Genomic DNA, 22,677 nt, shown 5'->3' on the forward strand with positions numbered 1-22,677 from the left:
TATTTTGAATGTTATTGAAAAGCTTTAGCTGTGTCAACTCAGAACATTTTGTTAAGTTAACTAAGTGATAAAATATTAGTTGCATTGTAATATATTCATACCATTTTATGTCCGTGAGGTAAAACAAATCAAAAAACACAGTGCCATTAAATGGCACACTATGTCATGAAAGTCTCTCATTGACATAAATGCATGATTTACTTGAAGGTACAAGTTATCTGCACTTTGTTTTAAGCTATGCTTTTATAATGACCTATTTTAGGAGTTCCTTTATAATTTATTTAAATTCAGGAACTGAAATTGACATGCAATTTCAAAATTTGAATGAAGTGAAAATAAACCTCAACTTGAATTGCAGCCTCCACCTAAACCTGGTCAGGCACAGCATCCAATACATAACACTGACTTTGGCCCTTTGGATATTACAGAGGCTGCAGGTTCATATATTCTGAATCTCGTTTTGTAACTCTTGATAAACTAATGTAATTACAATCACTTTTCAAATATACTGTTCACCCTGGATTCACACAGCTTGAAATAATACTTTTCAAATGTTTGTTCATGTTTTGAAAATAACTTTTTAGTTATCAGATTTGATTATTTCTTTTTTTTAAACTTTGTTGTGTCCAACACAAAGATGGTTGGACACAATTTGTTTCTGTCACAACTACAGGTATTTATCACTTTTAATTAGATAAAAAAATAAAAAATGCATGAAACATAAACAATATTGTAACCAAGTTAACATAAAGCCTAATAAGTGTATATCAATTGACATTCCGTCCCTCAAAACATTGGATTTAATCAGAAAAAAGGCACTCACCACACACACACACAACAGAAACAGCCTGCTGCAGAATCATAAATGCAGTTTAGTAGGGGACAATACTTTTTCTGCTTGTCGGACTAACTTCCTTTTAACAAGCAACTTCTCTTTCTGTGGTTTACACCAAATATTTACATAAATAACCACAAACATGGTGCAATACAATACAAGATCATCGCTTAGTCAGCTTCTTCAGAGAAACAAATTAAACAGGTAAATTGAACAGAACAATGCTTGTGTTTTTACAAATACATGAACAATTCCAACTTCCAATGAGTTCACAGTGGTTGTGTGAAATGTGTTTTCCATGTATTGTTCAACCTGAATATCAACACAGGAGTCTCCAATTATTTTCTCCATCCTGGTCTCAGAGCATATTGTATAATTCTGTATGTAAATCTGAGATACTCCATTATGTATGATATGTTACGTTTCGTATGGTATGTATTCATTTGTGGATGTCCATCACCCATTTCGTATGATATGTTACGAATTACAATTTCTATTATATGTTATGAATTTGCAAAACGTACAATATGTTAAGAATTCGCAAAACATATGATATGTTGTGGATTTTAGCTAGGTGGCTAACGTTAGCTTGGCTAGGGGTTAGGGTTAAGTTTAGGAGTTAGGTTAAATGGTTAAGGATAGAGTTAGGGTTAGCTAAATTAGCTTACATTCTAAGTAGTTGCAAAGTAGCAAAAATAAGTAAGTAGTATAAAAGTTGCTAATTAGCTAAAATGCTAAAGTTGTCTGTGATGAGATCCGAACTCGCAACCTTTGGTTTGCTAGACGTTTGCATTAGGGGAAGGGTTAGCTAACATGCTAAGTAGTTGCAAAGTAGCTAATTAGCTAAAATGCAAAACTTGTCCGTGATGAAATTTGAACTCGCAACCTTTGGTTTGCTAGACGTTTGCATTAGGGGAAAGGTTAGCTAACATGCAAAGTAGCTGAACAAGTAGTAAGTAGTTGAAAAGTTGCTAATTTGCTAAAGATGTCCATGATGAGATTCGAGCTCGCAACATTTGGTTTGCTAGACGTTTGCCTTAAGTAACCGTCTGTCCTATGTAACCATACCAAACGTAACATATATCATACTAATTTGATATAACATAATATGTTACGTCTAGTCTATAAGACCAGGCTGAATTCTCAGATCCTCTATAGCAGGTATTCCCAAGGGGTACGCGCAATACCGTCGGGGGTACGCCAAATAAAAATGTGATTCACATTTTCAAACAGTACATGTGTATTTTCCAACGGGGCTATACATTTCGGTGAGTTTTTTCCCCCCTCGCCTGTGTAGTCTCGTTTCACGCCAAAAATAAAATTAAACCATCTAGTGTTAAGCGAAATAACAACACAATGTCAAATGCAGGTAGCCTAGTCAAATAATTAACATCCAATCACATTAACCGTTACTCTCTTGCGGGAAACCTTCAGTCTTGTGCAGACATTTAGAAACGAAAACATGACAATTTGAAAAATAAGCCACGGGAGTTTGAGCGAGAATAAAGAAGACTTTTGAGTAGTGAGACATATATAAAAGCAACAGATACCATTAATAAGAAGGGGCTAGAAGCGTCTTATATGGTGAGCTACCGAGTGGCTAGGACAGGCAAGCCCCATACTATTGTGGAGGACTTAATTCTTCCTGCTGCCGCGGATATGGCTGGGACAATGCTGGTGTAAAAGGACAAAAAAACTATACAGACAATGTCTTCATCAAACAACACTATTTCACGACGCATCAGTGACATGGCAGGAGATGTTTTGAAACAATTACTGCTTCGCATACAAGCCAGTGAATTATATGCGTTACAGCTGGATGAGTCAACAGACGTGGCGGTGTCACGTTCCTGACCTGTTTTTCCTTTTTCTTGTATTTATTTAGTTGGTCAGGGCGTGAGTTGGGGTGGGTTGTCGATGTGTTATTTTCTGTGTTCGGCCGGGTATGATTCTCAATCAGAGACAGCTGTCAATCGTTGTCCCTGATTGAGAATCATACTTAGGCAGCCTGGGATTCACGTGTGTTTTGTGGGTGTTTGTTCTCGTGTCAGTGTTCGTACCACACGGGACTGTTTTCGGTTTTGTCACGTTTGTTGTTTTTGTATGTGTAAGTGTTCTGTTTTACGTTCATTAAATAATGACCACTTTCCACTCTGCGTGTTGGTCCGATCCATGCTCCTCCTCGTCTGAGGAGGAGAACGACTTCGACAGCCGTTACAGAAACACCCACCAAAACAGGATCAAGCAGAGTGGGAACAGACAGCAGCAGAGACCGAGGACACAGGACTCGTGGACTTGGGAGGAGATCCTGGACGGCAAAGGACCCTGGGCTCAGCCAGGGGAATATCGCCGTCCCAAGGCGGAGCTGGAGGCAGCGAAGGCAGAGAGGCGCTGGTATGAGGAGGCAGCGCGGCGACGCGGTTGGGAGCCTGAGAGTCAGACCCAAAAATTTCTTGGGGGGGGGGGGGGGGGGCACACGAGGAGTGTGGCAAAGCCGGGTAGGATACCTGAGCCAACTCCCCGTGCTTACCGTGGAGTGAGAGGGCGTCGTACTGGTCAGACACCGTGTTATGCGGTAAAGCGCACGGTGTCCCCAGTACGCGTGCTTAGCCCAGTGCGGGCTATTCCACCTCGCCGCACTGGTAGGGCTAGGTTGGGCATCGAGCCGGGTGCCATGAAGCCGGACCAACATATCTGGCCTCCAGTACGTCTCCTCGGGCCGGCATACATGGCACCAGCCTTACAGATGGTGTCCCCGGTTCGCCAGCATAGCCCAGTGCGGGCTATTCCACCTCGCCGCACTGGCAGGGCTACGGGGACCATTCAACCTGGTAGGGTTGGGGAGGCTCGGTGCTCAAGAGCGCGTGTCCTCCTTCACGGTCCGGTATACCCAGTGCCACCTCCACGTACCAGTCCACCGGTGGCAGCCCCCCGCACCAGGCTGTCTCTCCGGGTTCTCTCTCCAGCTGCTCCCACCTGTCCAGCGCTGTCAGAGCCTTCCTCCTCTCCAGCGCAGCCAGTGTCTGAACTGCCTGCCTTCCCAGCGCTGTCTGAACTGCCTGCCTTCCCAGCGTTGTCCGTCTGTTCCGAGCCGTCAGAGCTGCCCGTCTGTACTGAGCCTTCAGAGCCGTCCAGCCAGGACCAGCCAGAGCCGTCCAGCCAGGACCAGCCAGAGCCGTCCAGCCAGGACCAGCCAGAGCCGTCCAGCCAGGACCAGCCAGAGCCGTCCAGCCAGGACAAGCCAGAGCCGTCCAGCCAGGACCAGCCAGAGCCATCCAGCCAGGACCAGCCAGAGCCAGCCAGCCAGGAGCTGCCAGAGCCAGCCAGTCAGGAGCTGCCAGAGCCAGCCAGTCAGGAGCTGCCAGAGCCAGCCAGTCAGGAGCTGCCAGAGTCAGCCAGTCAGGAGCTGCCAGAGCCAGCCAGTCAGGAGCCGCCAGAGCCAGCCAGCCAGGATCCGCCAGAGCCAGCCAGCCAGGATCCGCCAGAGCCAGCCAGCCAGGATCCGCCAGAGCCAGCCAGCCAGGATCCGCCCCTCATTCCGGTGTTGCCCCTCATTCCGGTGTTGCCCCTCAGTTCGGTGCTGCCCCTTAATCCAGTGGGGTTAATTTGGAGGGTGGCCATTGGGAGGAGGCCAAGGAAGCGGGGTTTGACTATGGTGGGGTGGGGACCACGACCAGCGCCAGAGCCGCCACCGTGGACAGACGCCCACCCAGACCCTCCCCTAGACTTTATGCTGGTGCGCCCGGAGTTCGCACCTTAATTCTTGCCACTATAGGGGGTGCTGTTTTCGCATTAGCATAATTTCCTCTACAGATTAAACTGCCTCTTATTCAATTATTGCTCTTACTATATGCATATAATTAATACCATTGGATAGAAAACAATCTATAGTTTCTAAAACCGTTTCAATTTTGTCTCTGAGTTAAACAGAAGTCATTTGACAGCACTTTCCCTGACCAAGAAGAAGAATGCAAGATGTGTATGCTCGCTTCAACGCTCTGCCTATATATGGTCACGCCACCTATGACCCGAAACACACTTCATTCGTCTTCCTCTGGGTGTCAAGAGGACGTCAGAGGAGAAATTTTTTGTTTACCTTGTACTGACGTGAAATAAGACCTATTTCTTTGGCGTGACCGACAACTTCCGGTTCTCTGACTCGCGCTATTTGGAGGTGCGATTGTCTACTGTTTTGCTGCCGTTACGGATGAAAACTATCTCCGTCTCGAAGTTTGTTTGATACATGTGACCATATCATCTTAATGTATGTTTTTTCAATATAGTTTAATCAGATTATTTGAATTTTTTCGGGAGTTTTGCCGTGTTCCGTTCTGTGACTTTTTTTACTTTGGCCAGTCGACCAGTACATATGCTAAATGAAGAGGGAAAGTTGCCATTATGAATGGATTGAACGACTCATCAGGACTAAGGACACATTGATCAACATTCTGATGAAAGATCAGCAATAGTAAGACCCAATTTACGATGTTATTTCATATATCTGTCGTGCATGTGAACTGGTCGCGGGCGCCCAGCTGGTTCTGGCTGGCGTGGCTATGCTAATTTAGCGCTACATTTTGTTTTCGCTATAAAACATTTAATAAATCTGAAATATTGTTTGGATTCACCAGATGTTGGGCTTTCAATATCTGTACGCTGTGTATTTTTCTGAAATGTTTTAAGATAAGTAATTAGTTATATGACGTTGGTCTCTGTAATTGTTCTGGCTGCGTCAGCACTATTTCAGATTGCAGCTGCAATGTAGAACTGTGATTTATACCTGAAAAATGCACATTTTTCAAAAAAAAACTATGCTATACCATAAATATGTTATCAGACTGTCATCTTATGAAGTTGTTTCTTGGTTAGTGGCTATATATATTTTTATTTAGTCGAATTAGTGATAGCTACTGACGCAGGAAAAAACTGTTGGAGTAAAAAAATTGTGTCTTATGCTAACGTGGTTAGCTAATAGATTTACATATTGTGTCTTCCCTGTAAAACATTTTAAAAATCTGAAATGGTGGCTTTATTCACAAGATCTGTATCTTTCATCTGGTGTCTTGGACTTGTGATTTAATGATATTTAGATGCTACAATTTACTTGTGACGCTATGCTAGCTATGCTACTCAGTGGGGGGGGAGTGGGGGGTGATCCCGGATCCGGGTTGGTGACTCGTTAAAGGTTATTAAGACCCTTTACTCAGTACTTTGTTGAAGCACCTTTGGCAGCAATTACAGCCTCGAATCTTCTTGGGTATGACGCTACAAGCTTGGCACACCTGTATTTGGGGAGTTTCTCCCATTTCTCTGCAGATCCTCTCAAGCTCTGTCAGGTTGGATGGTGAGCGTCGCTGCACAGCTATTTTCAGGTCTCTCCAGAGATGTTCGATCGGGTTCAAGTCCGGGCTCTGGCTGTGCCGCTCAAGGACATTCAGAGACTTGTCCCGAAGCACTCCTGTGTTGTCTTTGCTGTGTGCTTAGGGTCGTTGTTCGGTTGGAAGGTGAACATTCACCCCAGTCTGAGGTCCTGAGTGCTCTGGAGCAGGTTTTCATCAAGGATCTCTCTGTACTTTGCTCCGTTCATCTTTCCCTCGATCCTGACTAGTCTCCCAGTCCCTGCCGATGAAAACCATCCCCACAGCATGATGCTGCCACCCCCATGCTTCACCGTAGGGATGGTGCCAGGTTTCCTCCAGACGTGATGCTTGACATTCAGGTCAAAGAGTTCAATCTTGGTTTCATCATTGTCTGAGAGTCTTTAGGTGCCTTTTGTCAAACTCCAAGCAGGCTGTCATGTGCCTTTTATTGAGGAGTGGCTGTCTGGCCACTGATTGGTGGAGTGCTGCAGAGATGGTTCTCCCATCTCCACAGAGGAACTCTATCAGTGACCATCATGGTCTTGGTCATCTCCCTGACCAAGGCCTTTCTCCCCCGATTGTTCAGTTTGGCCCGGTGGTCAGCTCTAGGAAGAGTCTTCCATTTAAGAATGGAGACCAATGTGTTCTTTGGGATCTTCAATGCTGCAGACATTTTTTGGTACCCTTCCCCAGATCTGTGACTCGACACAATCCTGTCTTGGAGCTCTACTGACAATTCCTTTGACAGCATGGCTTGGTTTTTGCTCTGACATGCACTGTCAACTGTGGAACCATATATAGACGTGTGTGCTTTTCTAAATCATGTCCAAGCAATTGAATTTGCGACAGGTGGACTCCAATCAATTTGTAGAAACATCAAGGAAGATAAATGGGAACAGGATGCACCTGAACTGAAGTCTGAGTCTCATAGCAAAGGGCCTGAATACTTATCTAAATTAGGTATTTCTGTTTCATTTTTAATAAATTAGCAAACAATTCTAAAAACTTTTTTCATTCATCATTATGGGATATTGATGATAAGAACATAATTGAATCAATTTTAGAATAAGGCTGTGACGTACCAACATTTGAAAAAGGTCAAGGGGTCTGAATACTTTCCGAATGCACTGTATCAGTTAATTTTCTATGCATCAAAACATCGGATTTAAATCAGAAAAATGCACTCACCACACACACACACACACACAAACAGCCTGGTGCTGCTTCTCAGTTCATTAAAAGCAAGCAGCTTCTCTTGCAGTCGTTTCCCATGAATATTTACATAAATAACCAAACATGTTACAATATCTACAATACAAGATTGTATATTCATTGTATATATAGAAAACAAATCAAAACAGATTGAACAAGAAAATACTTGTATTTTTACAAATTTCATTACCCTTTTGGACCCAGAAGTCAAATTGTTTTGGTCAAATAGGTCTGGACAATATGTTGTGTATGGATGTCTGCAATATCCAATGCATAATTAAAGATCCAATTCAGACAGAGTGTAATGCAGGAAATGTAAAACTGAGTTATTTGAGGTTTAAAAAGTCTTAAAGTTTTAAAATTCCACAGAAATTTCAGACTTGATTTTCCCGTACGAAAAATGTATATCAACCCCTAAAAAAATGTATAGTCCAAAATCGAATTCACATTTCCTGTTGTTGCTGTACGAAACTGGCTCAAAATAAGATCCTACATCGATATGTGTCAGGTCCTGCAAGCTCTAGTTTTGTCTTAGCTTGATTATTGTCCAGTTGTCTGGTTGAGTGCTGCAAGGAAAGACCTAGTTAAGCTGCAGCTGCCATAGAGCGGCACGTCTTGCTCATCATTGTAATCAGAGGGCTAATATAAATAGTATGCATGCCAATCTCTCTTGGCTAACAGTTGAGGAGAGACTGACTGCATCACTTATTTTTATAAGAAACATTAATGTGTCATCTGGATTATCCAAATAAAGTGTGACCAATATCTCCACAAGACCGTACTCAGTTTACTCATGAGAGAAACAAATCAAACAAGTAGATTGTTCGACATTATGTTAACATGAGACAAAGAACACGACTTGTGATTTAACAAATACATGACAAATATCATTATTCTCTTAGACCCTCAAGTGCAAGTCCACCTTACATGACATTTCTACAAGGCAACGTATTGCTGAACAAAATTGTGTTCGCAGTCTCTACAGCCACTGAGGCCTTACCATCCTCAGACTTTTAGAAATGTGTGGAGTCCCTGTGGCTGCTCTCCATGGAGCTGGACCTAGAGGTGTAGTGGCTGGTAGTGCGGCCACCCTCTCCCATGGCATTCTCCATCTTAGACAGTATGGAGCTGTCTAAGATGAAAATATATAGCATTGGGTTGAGGAAAATGTTTGCTGTGGCTACAGTGGTACCCACCATCAGTCCAGCTTTTATAATCGCCAGGTCGTAGCTTTGGTGGATCAACTCAAACAGAACAAAGACATGGTAGGGCAGCAGATGAAGAACGTGGCTATCAGGGCAGTCATAAGTTAAGGGCTTGGAGGACTTGATCATCCGGTTGGTCCTTAGTAGCAGAATGATGATGGAGTAACAGAAGATGAGGAATGGGAGCACAAGCCTCCTGATAAACCGACCTACAGTGATCATCTTGTGGCTGTGTTGGTTTGTCTAGTTATTGAAACACATGCTCTTCCCTACATGAGTCTTGGCATCACTGAACACCAAGGAGGGGATGCTCAGTGCGACATAGACAACCCAGACCAGGAACACAAATTCAAAGGCCTTGCAAATGGTGGAGTGGTCCTGAGCCCACACTGGAAACGTCACTGACACACAGTGGTCAACACTGACGATGACCAGGAGTAATATGCTGCCGAATATGTTCAGGAACATCACTAAAGAGCTGAATTTGCACATGAAGAGCTCAAAGATCCACTCCTTTGTTACCGGGTAAATGATGTTGAAGGGTAGACAGGCACAGAATATGATGTCGGAGACGGCCAGGCTGAGGTACCAGGTGGTGTTGACCGTCTTTTTCATATTGTGACTAGCGATCCAGATGACCACGCCATTCCCACAAACCCCCAGAATAAAACCACATTGACCACCATGAGGGAAATGCATAAAACCTCCATGAAGCATGTACTATGGGTTTTGAAAGCTCATCATGAGGAGTAACAAGTGGAATTGCTATAATCTCCATAATCATAACCAAAACCATAAATGGTTTCAGAATCCTCCATTGTGTAGCAGTTCTTTGGCTTGCAATACCTGTCAAGATAAGATATTGTAGTTAGGAAACGGTTTTGATCACCCCTAGTTATCTACCCCTACTTCCCCCTTCAGAGGAAGTTTACATACACTTAGGTTGGAGTCATTAAAACTCGTTTTTCAACCACTCCACAAATGTCTTGTTAACAAACTATAGTTTTGGCAAGTCGGTTAGGACATCTACTTTGTGCATGCCACAAGTTATTTTTCCAACAATTGTTTACAGACAGATTATTTCACTGTATCACAATTCAAAAATAAGTTTACATTCACTAAGCTGAGTGGGCCTTTATGCAGCTTGGAAAATTCCAGAAAATTATTTCATGGCTTTAGAAGCTTCTGATAAGCTAATTGGCATCATTTGAGTCAATTGGAGGTGTACCTGTGGATGTATTTCAAGGCCTACCTTCAAATTCAGTGCCTCTTTGCTTGACATCATGGGAAAATGAAAAGAAGTCCGCCAAGACCTCAGAAAAGATATTGTAGACCTCCACAAGTCTTGTTCATCCTTGGGAGCAATTTCCAAATGCCTGAAGGCACCACGTTCATCTGTACAAACAATAGTACACAAGTATAAACACCATGGGACCACGCAGTCGTCATACCTCTCAGGAAGAAGACGCGTTCTGTCTCCTGGAGATGAACGTACTTTGGTGCGAAAAGTGCAAATCAATCCCAGAACAACAGCAAAGGACCTTCTGAAGATGCTGGAGGAAACAGGTACAAAATTATCTATATCCACAGTAAAACGAGTCCTATATCAACATAACCCGAAAGGCCGCTCAGCAAGAAAGAAACCACTGCTCCAAAACCGCCATAAAAAAGCCAGACTACGGTTTGCAACTGCACATGGGGACAAAGATTGTACTTTTTGGAGAAATGTCCTCTGGTCTGATGGAAAAAGAAATCGAGCTGTTTGGCCATAATGACCATCATTATGTTTGGAGGATAAAGGGGGATGCTTGCAAGCCAAAGAACACCATCCCAACCGTGAAGCACGGGAGGGGCAGCATCATGTTGTGGGGGTGCTTTGCTGCAAGAGGGACTGGTGCACTTCACAAAATAGATGGCATCATGAGGCAGGAAAATTATGTGGATATATTGAAGTAACATCTCAAGACATCAGTCAGGAAGTTAAAGCTTGGTCGCAAATGGATCTTCCAAATGGACAATGACCCCAAGCATACTTCCAAAGTTGTGGTAAAATGGCATAAGGACAACAAAGTCAAGGTATTGGAGTGGCCATCACGAAGCCCTGACCTCAATCCTATAGAAAATTTGTGGGCAGAACTGAAAAAGCGTGTGCGAGCAAGGAGGCCTACAAACCTGACTCAGTTACACCAGCTCTGTCAGGAAGAATGGGCCAAAATTCACCCAACTTATTGTGGGAAGCTTGTGGAAGGCTGCCCGAAACATTTGACCCAAGTTGAAAAATTTAAAGGCAATGCCACCAAATACTAATTGAGTGTATGTAAACTTCTGACCCACTGGGAATGTGATGAAAGAAATAAAAGCTTAAATAAATCATTCTCTCTACTATTATTCTGACATTTCACATTCTTAAAATAAAGTAGTGATCCTAACACACCTAAAACAGAGAATTTTTACTAGGATTAAATGTCAGGAATTGTGAAAAACTGAGTTTAAATCGGGTGCTGTACGTGTCCTGGAGGGCAGGTAATTTTCCCCCGGTGATGCATTGTGCTGACCGCACCACCCTCTGGAGAGCCTTGCGGTTGCGGGCGGTGCGGTTGCCGTACCAGGCGGTGATACAACCCGACAGGATGCTCTCAATTGTGCATCTGGAAAAGTTTGTCAGGGTTTTAGGTGACAAGCCACATTTATACACCTTCCAGAGGCCGAAGAGGCGCTGTTGTGCCTTCTTCACCACACTGTCTGTGTGGGTGGTCCATTTCAATTTGTCAGTGATGTGTACACCGAGAAACTTGCAATGTGTACACCGAGAAACTTCCTGAAGTCCACGATCATCTCCTTTGTTTTGTTGACGTAGAGTGAGGATATTTTCCTGGCACCACGCTCCCAGAGCCCTCACCTCCTCCCTGTAGGCTGGCTCGTCATTGTTGGTAATCAAGCCTACTACTGTTTTGTCGTCTGCAAACTTGATGATGGAGTTGGAGGCGTGCATGGCCACGCAGTCATAGGTGAAGAGGGAGTACAGGAGAGGGCTGAGCATGCACCCTTGTGGGGCCCCAGTGTTGAGGATCAGTGAAGGAGGTGTTGTTTCCTACCTTCACCACCTGGGGTGGCCCGTCAAGAAGTCTAGGACCCAGTTGGACAGGGCGGGGGTCAGACTAGAGGTCGACCGATTAATCGGAATGGCCGATTAATCGGGGCTGATTTCAAGTTTTCATAACAATCGGAAATCGGTATTTTTCCATGATGCTCTTAGAGGAAAGTTCCAACTTCTCGACAGTGTGGAGTCCTGGAAGCAACGATGATGTAGAGGGGCAATGTATTGAAGAAAACTCTGATGCAGAGGAGTTGAGCGAGCAGCAGAAGTCTGACCCGGTCAAAACAGCCAATGAGTGTGAGAAAAAACTGCAAAAGCTAAAGGACCTCATACAAAAGACATTGTGGGCCAATTTCGGGGAATATGAACTGACACAAGCAATTACAACAGCAGAGTCGCAAGCAGAAAACGTGGGAGCTGTGGACCCAAGTAAAAACCCAGATGCATATCTCTTCATGATCGGACAACTAGAGAAACTTGTGAAGGCTGCGAAGGAGGTGCATAAACATTGGAAGTGCTGGGCCCCCCCAGCAGAGCAACAACATTTCCAGAGTCGTATCAAAGACCTTGAAACTATCCTCCCAAATCTCACAATAAGACAAGCAGACTTTACAGGGGCACACGTTAGAGGAGAAACCAGCAGATTGAGTACTACTTCAAACAGTTCTGTGGCCACACCAGCAATTAAATTAAAGCCTGCTGCCCTCCCAAAGTTTTCTGGCATCCGCCGAGAGTTTCACCGGTGGAAAAAAGACTGGGAAGCGCTCCAGATGCAGGGAGAACCTACTGGATCCAGAGAGGTTAAAAAGTTCCAACTTCTCGACAGTGTGGATGAGAAGACCATACGAGACCTTCACCTGACAACTTACACAACTGCTGAGGAGGTTTTCCGGGTCTTGGAGAACCGCTTTGGAAATAAGACAACTATAGCCCTTGAGATAGTAGAAGAGCTCCAAAGACTCCAAGCAGTTAAAGGTAACCAGCCCAGGAGGATTGTTGAGCTCATCCAATCAGTAGAAAAAGCCCTGGTCGATCTGAACGAGCTTGGCAAGACCGGTGCTATAAAGAACCCTCTTGTAACAAAGACAATAGAGAGTAAACTTCCTGATGGCCTGAAGAAGGAATGGCTTCTTCATGTAGCTGGCAAAGGTGATGAAGCTGAAGAAGACAAGCGATTTGACTACCTCCACAAGTTTCTTCAAGGTCAAGAAGCCATCTATGAGAAGCTGGACCAACTGAGAGAGGAGGAACCAAAACCGAAATCTGAACCTCGGCAAGCTCGAACCAGAACCTCCACCCAACTAAGCGACCAGGCTCAAGGATGTGTGGTCTGCGGAGACTGCAAGCATAAGAAGAGGCTATATTTCTGCCAAACGTTTCGCACGCTTAAGCTGTCAGAGAAAAGAGATGCTGTCAGGAAGCTGGGAGCCTGCAAAAGATGCCTGGAGATTCACAAGGAAGGTGACTATTGTAAATCAGAGTTTCTGTGCAGGAGGCCAGACTGCATAGAACAGCGTGCTGCAGAACACCACTATTACCTCTGCCCGAGAGCTGGTACATCCAAAGGGAATGTCGTCCAGAGGTCCAATAGCAGCAAAGTGGGAGGTGACACAAGAGAGCGTTATACCCAAGCCCAAGAAGAGTTCATTAAAAGTCTCTCACCTGAACTTGCAGAGAAGTGTTGCAATGCCTTTTGCAACACTATAGCCAGAACCTCTCTTGTGTCCAACCAACCCAGTCTTCTAGCAGAGAATGGAATAGTGGAGTGGCCAGTCATCATGATGCTCTTAGAGGTCACGGCCAATGCAGGACAAAAAGTTGGGACTTTGATCGACCTGGCATCGGATACAAACTATATAACTCATGATGCAGCTGATCGTTTGAACCTTAGAAGTGAAGCCATAACCCTTGTTGTCCATGGTGTGGGAGGAATGAAAGTTCAAGTCACCACAAAACGGTACCTCCTAAAGATCCGGGTCCGCACAGAGCAAGGCAATGTCAGATCCCACCAACTCCTCTGCTATGGTTTGGACAGCATTGCAGAGATTCACAAACATGTGACAGCCAAAAGACTCCAAAAATTCTTTCCAGATGTTGCCCAAAATGAACTTGTTAGACCAAGACAGATACAGCTTTTGATAAGCCATAAGGAAGGGCGACTGGTCCCACAGAAAATACGCACCGTTGGGGACCTTGTACTATGGGATGGGCCATTGGGAAAGACAATTGCAGGGACACACCCTGGTCTGTTTGAAGAGGCTACAGTTACAGCACACCAGTCCAGAGCGCACTTCGCCAGATCCATGAGAACAGCAGCATTGATGTATGAAGAACATATCTGCGCCAAAGCTACCATCAAGTCTTCTTATTCTGCTATTTCCACTCGGGATTTTATTGAGTGGTGGAGATGGGATAGCATTGGCGCCCCCTGCACCCCAAAATGTGGAGGATGTCGCTGCGGCAGTTGTCAACTTGGTGGCAAAGAAATGACTCTGGCTGAAGAAAGGGAGCTGGAAGTTGTTAAGGGTGGCCTGACTTATGTTGGTGCTGATGACCACAGTGATAGTCCACACTGGCATGCAAGGTATCCATGGCTCATTGACCCATCTACATTGCCAAACAACATAAAAGCAGTGGAGGCAACCTTTCTCAGAACAGAGAGACAGCTCGCCAAAGAACCACAGTGGAAAAAAGCCTATGGTGCTCAAGTCCACGAAATGGTTGACCGCCGGGCTGCAAGAAAGCTGACCAAAGAGGATCTAACCAACTGGAATGGACCTGTCTGGTATATTAGTCATCTTATCGCACCCAACCCCCACTCTGTTACAACTCCGGTAAGACTTGTCTGGAACAGCAGTCAGAAGTACAAAGGCCAAAGTCTCAATGACCTTCTGATGAAAGGCCCTGACGTTCTAAATCCGATTCGAGCTGTCCTCCTCAAGTTCCGCCAAGGCTCCTACGCCGCTCTAGGAGACGTCAGAAAAATGTACAATTCTGTGTGGCTCGAGGAGAGGGAAGTCCATCTACACCGGTTCTTGTGGCGGGATTCAGAGGGCGATGAGGTGGAACAATACGCCATAACCAGAGTGAATATCGGGGACAAGCCAGCAGGGTGCATAGCACAACTGGCAATGAGGGAGACGGCTAACCTGCCTCAATTCAGCCACCTCACAGATGAATGCCAAGTATTACATGAGCACAGCTACGTCGATGACATCTTGACATCCCACAACTGCCGTGAAAAACTCGAAGTCATCACAAAGAATGTGGAGCTGATTCTAAAAGCAGGAGGGTTTGCACTGAAGCCTTGGGTCTTCTCAGGCCAAAATAAAGGAGAAAGAGAAAAGGCATCACCAAATATTGTTGTCCTGCCAAATCAGCTTAAGGAGGAAGACAACAAGGCGCTCGGTCTCGGCTACATTGTGGATGAAGACATGTTGCATGTCATGGTGAGGGTCAACTTCTCCAGGCGGAAGAAAAAGATGAGACTTGGGCAAGACTTACTGCTAGAAGAAGTACGAGCACAGACACCAGACCCGCTGACAAGACGTGAACTGCTGAGTCAAGTTGCTGGTTTGTACGACCCAGTTGGCCTGACAACGCCATCAAAGCAAAGAGGGGCTATCTTGGTCCGAAGGGCATTCCAAGAGGCAAAATCAAAGTGCAGCATGGTCAAGGACACATGGGACCTTCCCCTGTCGGATGAGCTCCGCAAAGATGCAATTGGAATTTTTGAGGAGTACGTCCAGCTAAGCAAAGTAATGTTCCCAAGAGCTCTTACTCCACCAAAGGCAACAACTAAACCAGTCGCTGTCACTTTTTCAGATGGCAGTGAAAGCTCCTATGGTGCTGTCCTCTACCTGCGGTGGAACTGCAACAAACAATTAACAATTCGCCTAGTGGAGTCAAAAGCAAAGCTGACACCACTAGACCAGAAGGGGGATGCAGTCAAAGCAGAACTTTGCGGTGCAGTCTTTGCAAGCCGCCTGAAAAAGTACTTTGAACAGCATACCCAGATCCAGATAAAAAGGTGGTACCATTTGTTAGACAGTCAGACTGTTCTTGGAGCTATCCAGCGTGAAAGCTATGGATTTCAGACTTTCTTCGCTAATAGAATTGGAGAGATCCAAGAGAGCACACGGCTACAGGACTGGTGGTGGATCCCTGGACCACTCAACACAGCCGACATTATCACTCGAGGAGCTGGGCCAAAGGAACTTGATGCCCATTCAGAGTGGCAGCAAGGGCCAGAGTTTCTATATCTTCCAGAGAGCGAGTGGCCAATTATGTCGTCAAAAGATGTGTCTGTGACAGCTCGAGAGAGCATTAACAATATGCAAAAGAAGTCATTTGTGGCAGCACTCACCAGAGCCCAAGCGAAAAGAAGTCTTCCAAGTCTTGTGGGACGATTTCCTGCTGGTGCAGCTGTCCTAAACTTGGTGGATGAGAGGCGCTTTAGTAGCCTAAAGTGTCTAATCAAGACTGTTGCTTTTATCTGGAGAGCCGCCAAAAAGTTTAGATCTGCAACAAAGTCCATCGAGACCCCAAAGTGGGAGGCGATTCCCACAAAAGGAGTTATCACCGCCACAGAACGTCAAGAGGCAATAAGAGACATCTATCTTGCTGCTCAAGAGGGGGTGACGTTCCCAACTACCACTACGGACCGCTTGGTTGTGTACAGAGAGCCAGAATCTGGGTTACTAGTCTGCGGTGGGAGAATCCATGGCTTCAGGGAGGATGGCGCTGCAGTTCCCCTTCTGCCTTTCAATGCATGGGTCTCTACTTTATTGGCACGGGAGGCGCACGATGAGGGTCATGAAGGTGTGGCTGCAACCCTGCTGAAAATGAGGAGGAAAGCCTGGGTCATCCAAGGAAGAAAATTTCCCAAAAAGTAGTGGATAACTGCCTTTTCTGCAAAAAGTCAAGAGCAAGAAGGTGCGAACAGGTAATGGCTGACTTACCTGCTGAAAGAGCCACACCTGCAGCTCCGTTTGAGTTCACTACAGTCGACCTCTTCGGACCGTACCTTGTCAAAGATGACATCAAGAAACGGGTCTCAATGAAAGTGTGGGGTGTCGTCTTCAGCTGTATGGCCAGCAGGGCAATTCATGCAGACCTGGTCAACACAATGTCGACAGAGAGCTTCTTGATGGCTTACCAACGCTTTACTACAATTAGAGGGCACCCAAGAAAGATCTGGTCCGACCCGGGGACAAACTTAATCGGCGCCAAACCTGTCCTAAGAGAGCTGTACCAGTTCCTGGATGCTCAGAATAGAACTTCAATAGAAGAGATGTCGGCTCAAAAAGGTACCAAATGGGAGTGGACAATTCACCCTGCTGACTCACCTCACCGCAATGGGGCTGCTGAAGCCGCTGTTCGCATTCTCAAGAAGGCACTGCAGAGCCTGGGCAACAACACTGGCCTTAGCTACAGCGAGCTTCAGACAACACTACAACTTGCTGCAAACCTTGCCAACGAATGCCCAATAGATGCCAGGGTGCAGAGCCATGAAGAAAGCGTGCAGTATGTGTCACCCAACACACTTCTCCTGGGCCGGGCCTCTCCAAGCGGTGAGATCAGAACATTTGACTTTGCGAACTACCCTTACAAGAGACTCAGAGAGATGCAGAACCAGGTCAACAAATTCTGGAGGTCTTGGAGCCAGCTGGCCGGCCCAAACTTATTTCTGAGAAGTAAATGGCACACTTCATATTGCAACGTTGCTGTCGGAGATATTGTCTGGTTGTGTGACCAAAATGCAGTGAGGGGCCAATTCAAGCTAGGACGGGTGGTGAGCGTTAATCCAGATGCTAAGGGCATTGTTCGAGACGTGAACGTCAAAGTGGTCCAAAGCTCCCGCCTTCCTGTCACAAAACCTGCACTAAACTAAAGTCCTGAAAGAAGCTACGCAAACCACAGTCCTGCACAGAGATGTTCGACGCCTGGTTGTCTTGCTACCAGTTGAGGATCAAACTCGGAGCTGACCGGCAGTATGTAAGTGCTGATTTACGATCTTTCCATCGGTTCCTGTGGGAAGATTGAGTGGGAGGTGTGCTGACAAACTGCTGGGAGCTCCTCAGTGGTGAAACTCCTCCTCCTTCAATCAGTGGTGAACCAGGTGGAACAAATCTTCCAGGCAATCTGGGCGTGCCAGCACCTGGCTCTGCTGTTGTCTTTAGACCGCAGTGAAAGGAGCATTTATAACACCACAAGACCAAGGAAACTTCATCTTTGTGATCAAGGTGACTGTGCAAGTCCAAGCCCTCCACAAAACTGTGAAAGACAGCCGGTAAGCGCCATATTGGCCATGCTTGGCTAGACTGCTAATGATACTCTGGAAAACACAGACTCTTAACTCTTAACTTTGATAGGACTTTTGCAGTGGTATTTATAACTTCAAATGTTGTTTGTGGGGTATAAAGGAAAAGTAAGAAGAGCCAAATTCATTGTTGACAAAGAACTTGTTTGAAATGGTTAAAAGTAATTTAAACTTAGTAGAAATCTTAGTAAACCAAGTTCTTAATTCAGTAACAAATGTATAGTCTAAAAAATCTTTGGCTAAAAAATGTAAGATTTGTCTGCTTAAAACTACTGATTAGAAAATAAATGTAATTTTTTACTACTAAAAATATTTTGAATGTATTTGGCTAAAATGCAAATTTAGATAAAAATATACTGATTCTGCTCATTTGATTAAAAATGGTGGGTTTCTATTTTGGGAAACATTTGCTTAAAAGTGGAAACCTTGTATTTTATAATGGCAGAAATGTGTTTATCTGAGGTGAATGTGGATAATTTTGTGTATTTAATTAGGCTGTCAACTCAAATAATAACTTGTATTTGTCATCTCTTTTTTGAGGTTTTTCACCTGTTTACTGCCAACCAAAGAATGGTAAATAAAAGACAAACAACTGATTCCATGGCTGTTTATTGAGTGAAATCCAGTTAAAATCTTCATGTGGAGGGACTGTCCTTTTCAAGTGGGGAATTGCACAAGAAAGAGGTCAAAACTTGACACTTTGATACGACTCTGGAAATGTTGCAGCACCATTGCGGTCCAGGATTTTTTTTTTTTTTTACAGCTTTATTTAATCTTTATTTAACTAGGCAAGTCAGTTAAGAACACATTCTTATTTTCAATGACAGCCTAGGAACGTTCTGCCTCGTTCAGGGGAAGAACGATAGATTTTTAACCTTGTCAGCTCGGGGGATCCAATCTTGCAACCTTACAGTTAACTAGTCCAATGCTCTAACACCTGATTACATTGCACTCCACGAGGAGCCTGCCTGTTAGCGAATGCAGTAAGCTACGGTAAGTTGCTAGCTAGCATTAAACTTATCTTATACAAAACAATCAATCAATGACTGTCATTGCTCCAATGTGTACTTAACCATAAACATCAATGCCTTTCTTAAAATCAATACACAAGTATATATTTTTAAACCTGCATATTTAGCTAAAAGAAATCCAGGTTAGCAGGCAATATTAACCAGGTGAAATTGTGTCATTTCTCTTGCGTTCATTGCACGCAGAGTCAGGGTATATGCAACAGTTTGAGCCGCCTGGCTCTTTGCGAACTAATTTGCCAGAATTTTACGTAATTATGACAACATTGAAGGTTGTGCAATGTAACAGGAATATTTAGACTCATGGATGCCACCTGTTAGATACAATACGGAGCGGAATAAACGTTTTGTTTTCGAGGTGATAGTTTCCGGATTAGTCAAAGGTATATGGTTTAGAGAGAAATAGTCGACGTGTTATAATTCCTGTAATAACTTGCGGCTGAATTTGAAAGGGGTTCCTTCGTTATTTTACCGTTCATGTCTTGCATAGAGAATGTCTTGATCTACTTCAAATAAGGTCTGTGTTTCGTGCAGGCTTAAACCGCCTCGACGTTTTGATAGCCATGTAAATCTCACTAGGATAAGGTAACGTTTGTCAACATATTTTCATAAATCCACTCTACAATTTTTTTTTATCTTCGCTTATATTTAGCCAATATTGATCAGAGTTACCTTGTCCTATGGATATCTACACAGTTATAACATTGGCACGGTGATGTAAGCCTACACGAAACACAGACCTTATTTTAAGTGAATCTAAAAATATCCTATGGAATAAATGAAGGAACCGCTTTTCAGATTTTGCTAGAAGGTGTCATGGGAATTATGACTCGCACTTTGGTTGTCAATTCTTACCATGCCCATTATTAGAATAGGGTTTCCTGCATATAGAAATGAAAGTTTTTGTTTTCAACATTCATCACAGGTAACTTAAACTCTATTTTTATTCAAACAGTTGAGAGTATTTGTTTCCTAAGCAGACTCTTCAGTATCATTGTCACTTCAGAGCTGTGTGCGTGTGTGTGTATTTATGTATTATATTAAGTTAAAATAAAAGTGTTCATTGTTCATTCAGTATTGTTGCAATTGTCATTATTACAAAAATGTGTGTGTGTGTATGATATATATATATTTTTTTTAATTTTTCAAAAAAATTAATCGGCCGATTAATCGGTATCGGCTTTTTTTTTGTCCTCCAATAATCGGTATCGGTATCGGCATTGAAAAATCATAATCGGTCGACCTCTAGTTCAGACCCATGGCTTCAAGCTTAATGATGAGCTTGGAGGATACTATGGTGTTGAATGCTGAGCTATACTCAATGAACAGTATTCGTACATAGGTATTCCTCTTGTCCAGATGGGATAGGGCAGTTTGCAGTGCAATTGCATCGTCTGTGGATCTAATGTGCCGGTAAGCAAATTGAAGTGGGTCTAAGGTGAGGAGTAAGGTAGAGGTGATATGATCCTTTACTAGTCTCTCAAAGCACTTCATGATGACAGAAGTGAGTGCTACGGGGCAATAGTAATTTAGTTCAGTTACCTTTGCTTTCTTGGGTGCAGGAACAATGGTGGACATCTTGAAGCATGTGGGGACAGACTGTGATAGGGTGAGATTGAATATGTCGGTAAACACACCAGCCAGCTGGTCTGCACATGCTCTGAGGACACTGTGGCTAAGGATGCCGTCTGGGCTGGCAGCCTTGTGAGGGTTAACATGCTTAAATGTCTTACTCACGTCGGCCACAGAGAAGGAGAGCCCACAGTCCTTGGTAGCGGGCCGCGTCAGTGGCACCGTGTTATCCTCAAAGTGGGCAAAGAAGGTGTTTAGCTTGTCCAGAAGCATGACATCGGTGCCGCGACGTGGCTGGTTTTCCTTTTGTAGTCCGTAATTTCCTGTAGACCCTGCCACATACATCTCGTGTCTGAGCCATTGAATTGCGTCTCCACTGTTTCTATACTGATGTTTTGCCTGTTTGATTGCCTTGAGGAAGGAATAACTACACTGTTTGTATCCTGCCATATTCCCAGTCACCTTGCCATGGTTAAATGCGGTGGTTCGCGCTTTCAGTTTTGCACGAATGCTGCCATCTATCCACGGTTTCTGGTTAGGGTAGGTTTTAATAGTTACAGTGGGTACAACATCTCCTATAAACTTCCTGATAAATTCAGTCACCGTATCAGTATATTCGTCAATGTTATTATTGGAGGCTACCCGGTACATATCCCGGTCCGCGGGTTCAAAACAATCTTGAAGCATGGATTCCGATTGGTCAGATCAGCGTTGAATAGTCCTTAGCACGGGTACTTCCTGTTTGAGTTTCTGCCTATAAGAAGTGAGGAGCAAAATGGAGTCGGGGTCAGATTTGACGAAAGGAGGACGGAGAGGGCCTTGCAGGCATCCCGGAAGTTGGAGTAGCACTGGTCGAGTGTTTTAGCAGCGCAAGTACTACAGTCAATGTGTTGATAGAACTAAGAGATAGAAGCACGTCAGCCCTCTCTGTCGGCGTCATCTTCAAACATGTTTGAGGTGGTCTAGTCAACACAAATGTACTACAGTATATGTGCTCCTGACCATGTGGGTTCAAATTCCATACCCATCGCTACGTTGTCAAACTCTCACCTCACTATCCTTCTTTTACTTTGTCCCATCTCTTCAATAAAGTATCTGAAATGTACTGAAGAGTGCTCTTAAAAAAAGATCAAATACTTGAAGTCTACTCGAAAATGTAACATATGTTTTACAAGCATTGAAAACATCCCCACAGTACTTGAAAATAAACCTATCTTGGGGTTGGGGTGTAGGGTTTGAGTATAGCCTGAAGGTAGGGAGGGGCAGTTCTTCTTGCTGCTCCATAGGCAAGCAGCATGGTCTTGCAGCGAGCTTCGACTAGAAGCTAGTGGAGTGTGTGGAGGAGCGGGGTGACATGGGAGAACTTCGGGAGGTTGAAAACCAGGTGGGCTGCAGCATTCTGGATAAGTTGCAGGGGTTTGATGGCACAAGCGGGGAGCCCAGCCAACATCAGATGATCTGAAATAATGGTTCCAAAAGGAAGGGAAAGACAATAGCTTACCTTACAGACCTTGTCAATACAGCTTTGACTCACTTGTGATATACCATACTAACATTACGTTTTTGAGCAATACAACAAACTGAATGTGCAGTCCCACCATTACTTTCACTACTCTATTTTGGCTTTCAAATAAAATAAAATGTATTCATCACATGCTTCATAAACAGGTGTAGACCAACAGTGAAATGCTTACTTATGGGCCCATCCCAACAATGCAGAGAGAAAGTGTCACGTTCTGACCTTTATTTTCCTTTGTTTTGTCTTCAGTTAGTATGGTCAGGGCGTGAGTTGGGGTGGGCAGTCTATGTTATGTGTTTCTATGTTTAGGTTTGTCAATTGGCCTGATATGGTTCTCAATCAGAGACAGGTGTTTTGCATTGTCTCTGATTTTCATTTCATTTCATTACAGTACAACGGTTTGATTTGTTTGATCTTAGCACTTTTTTCTTAGCTAGCTACATAGCCGTCTTTGTATCAAAGATAATTGTGTAGTTTAGATTATTATCGAATTATCGAATCTTCTAACGTTGTCAACACTGCTAGCT

The 22,677-nt window shown here is 44.3% G+C and overlaps 1 pseudogene; it reads right to left on the reverse strand.

Moving 5' to 3' along the window:
* Window positions 1-8,088: 8,088 nt before the first annotated feature.
* On the reverse strand, window positions 8,089-9,454 carry LOC120062768 (annotated as a pseudogene).
* Between the last annotated feature and the right edge of the window lie 13,223 nt (window positions 9,455-22,677).

This window comes from Salvelinus namaycush, chromosome 18 (genome assembly GCF_016432855.1).
Source record: "Salvelinus namaycush isolate Seneca chromosome 18, SaNama_1.0, whole genome shotgun sequence".
Lineage (NCBI taxonomy): Eukaryota > Metazoa > Chordata > Actinopteri > Salmoniformes > Salmonidae > Salvelinus > Salvelinus namaycush.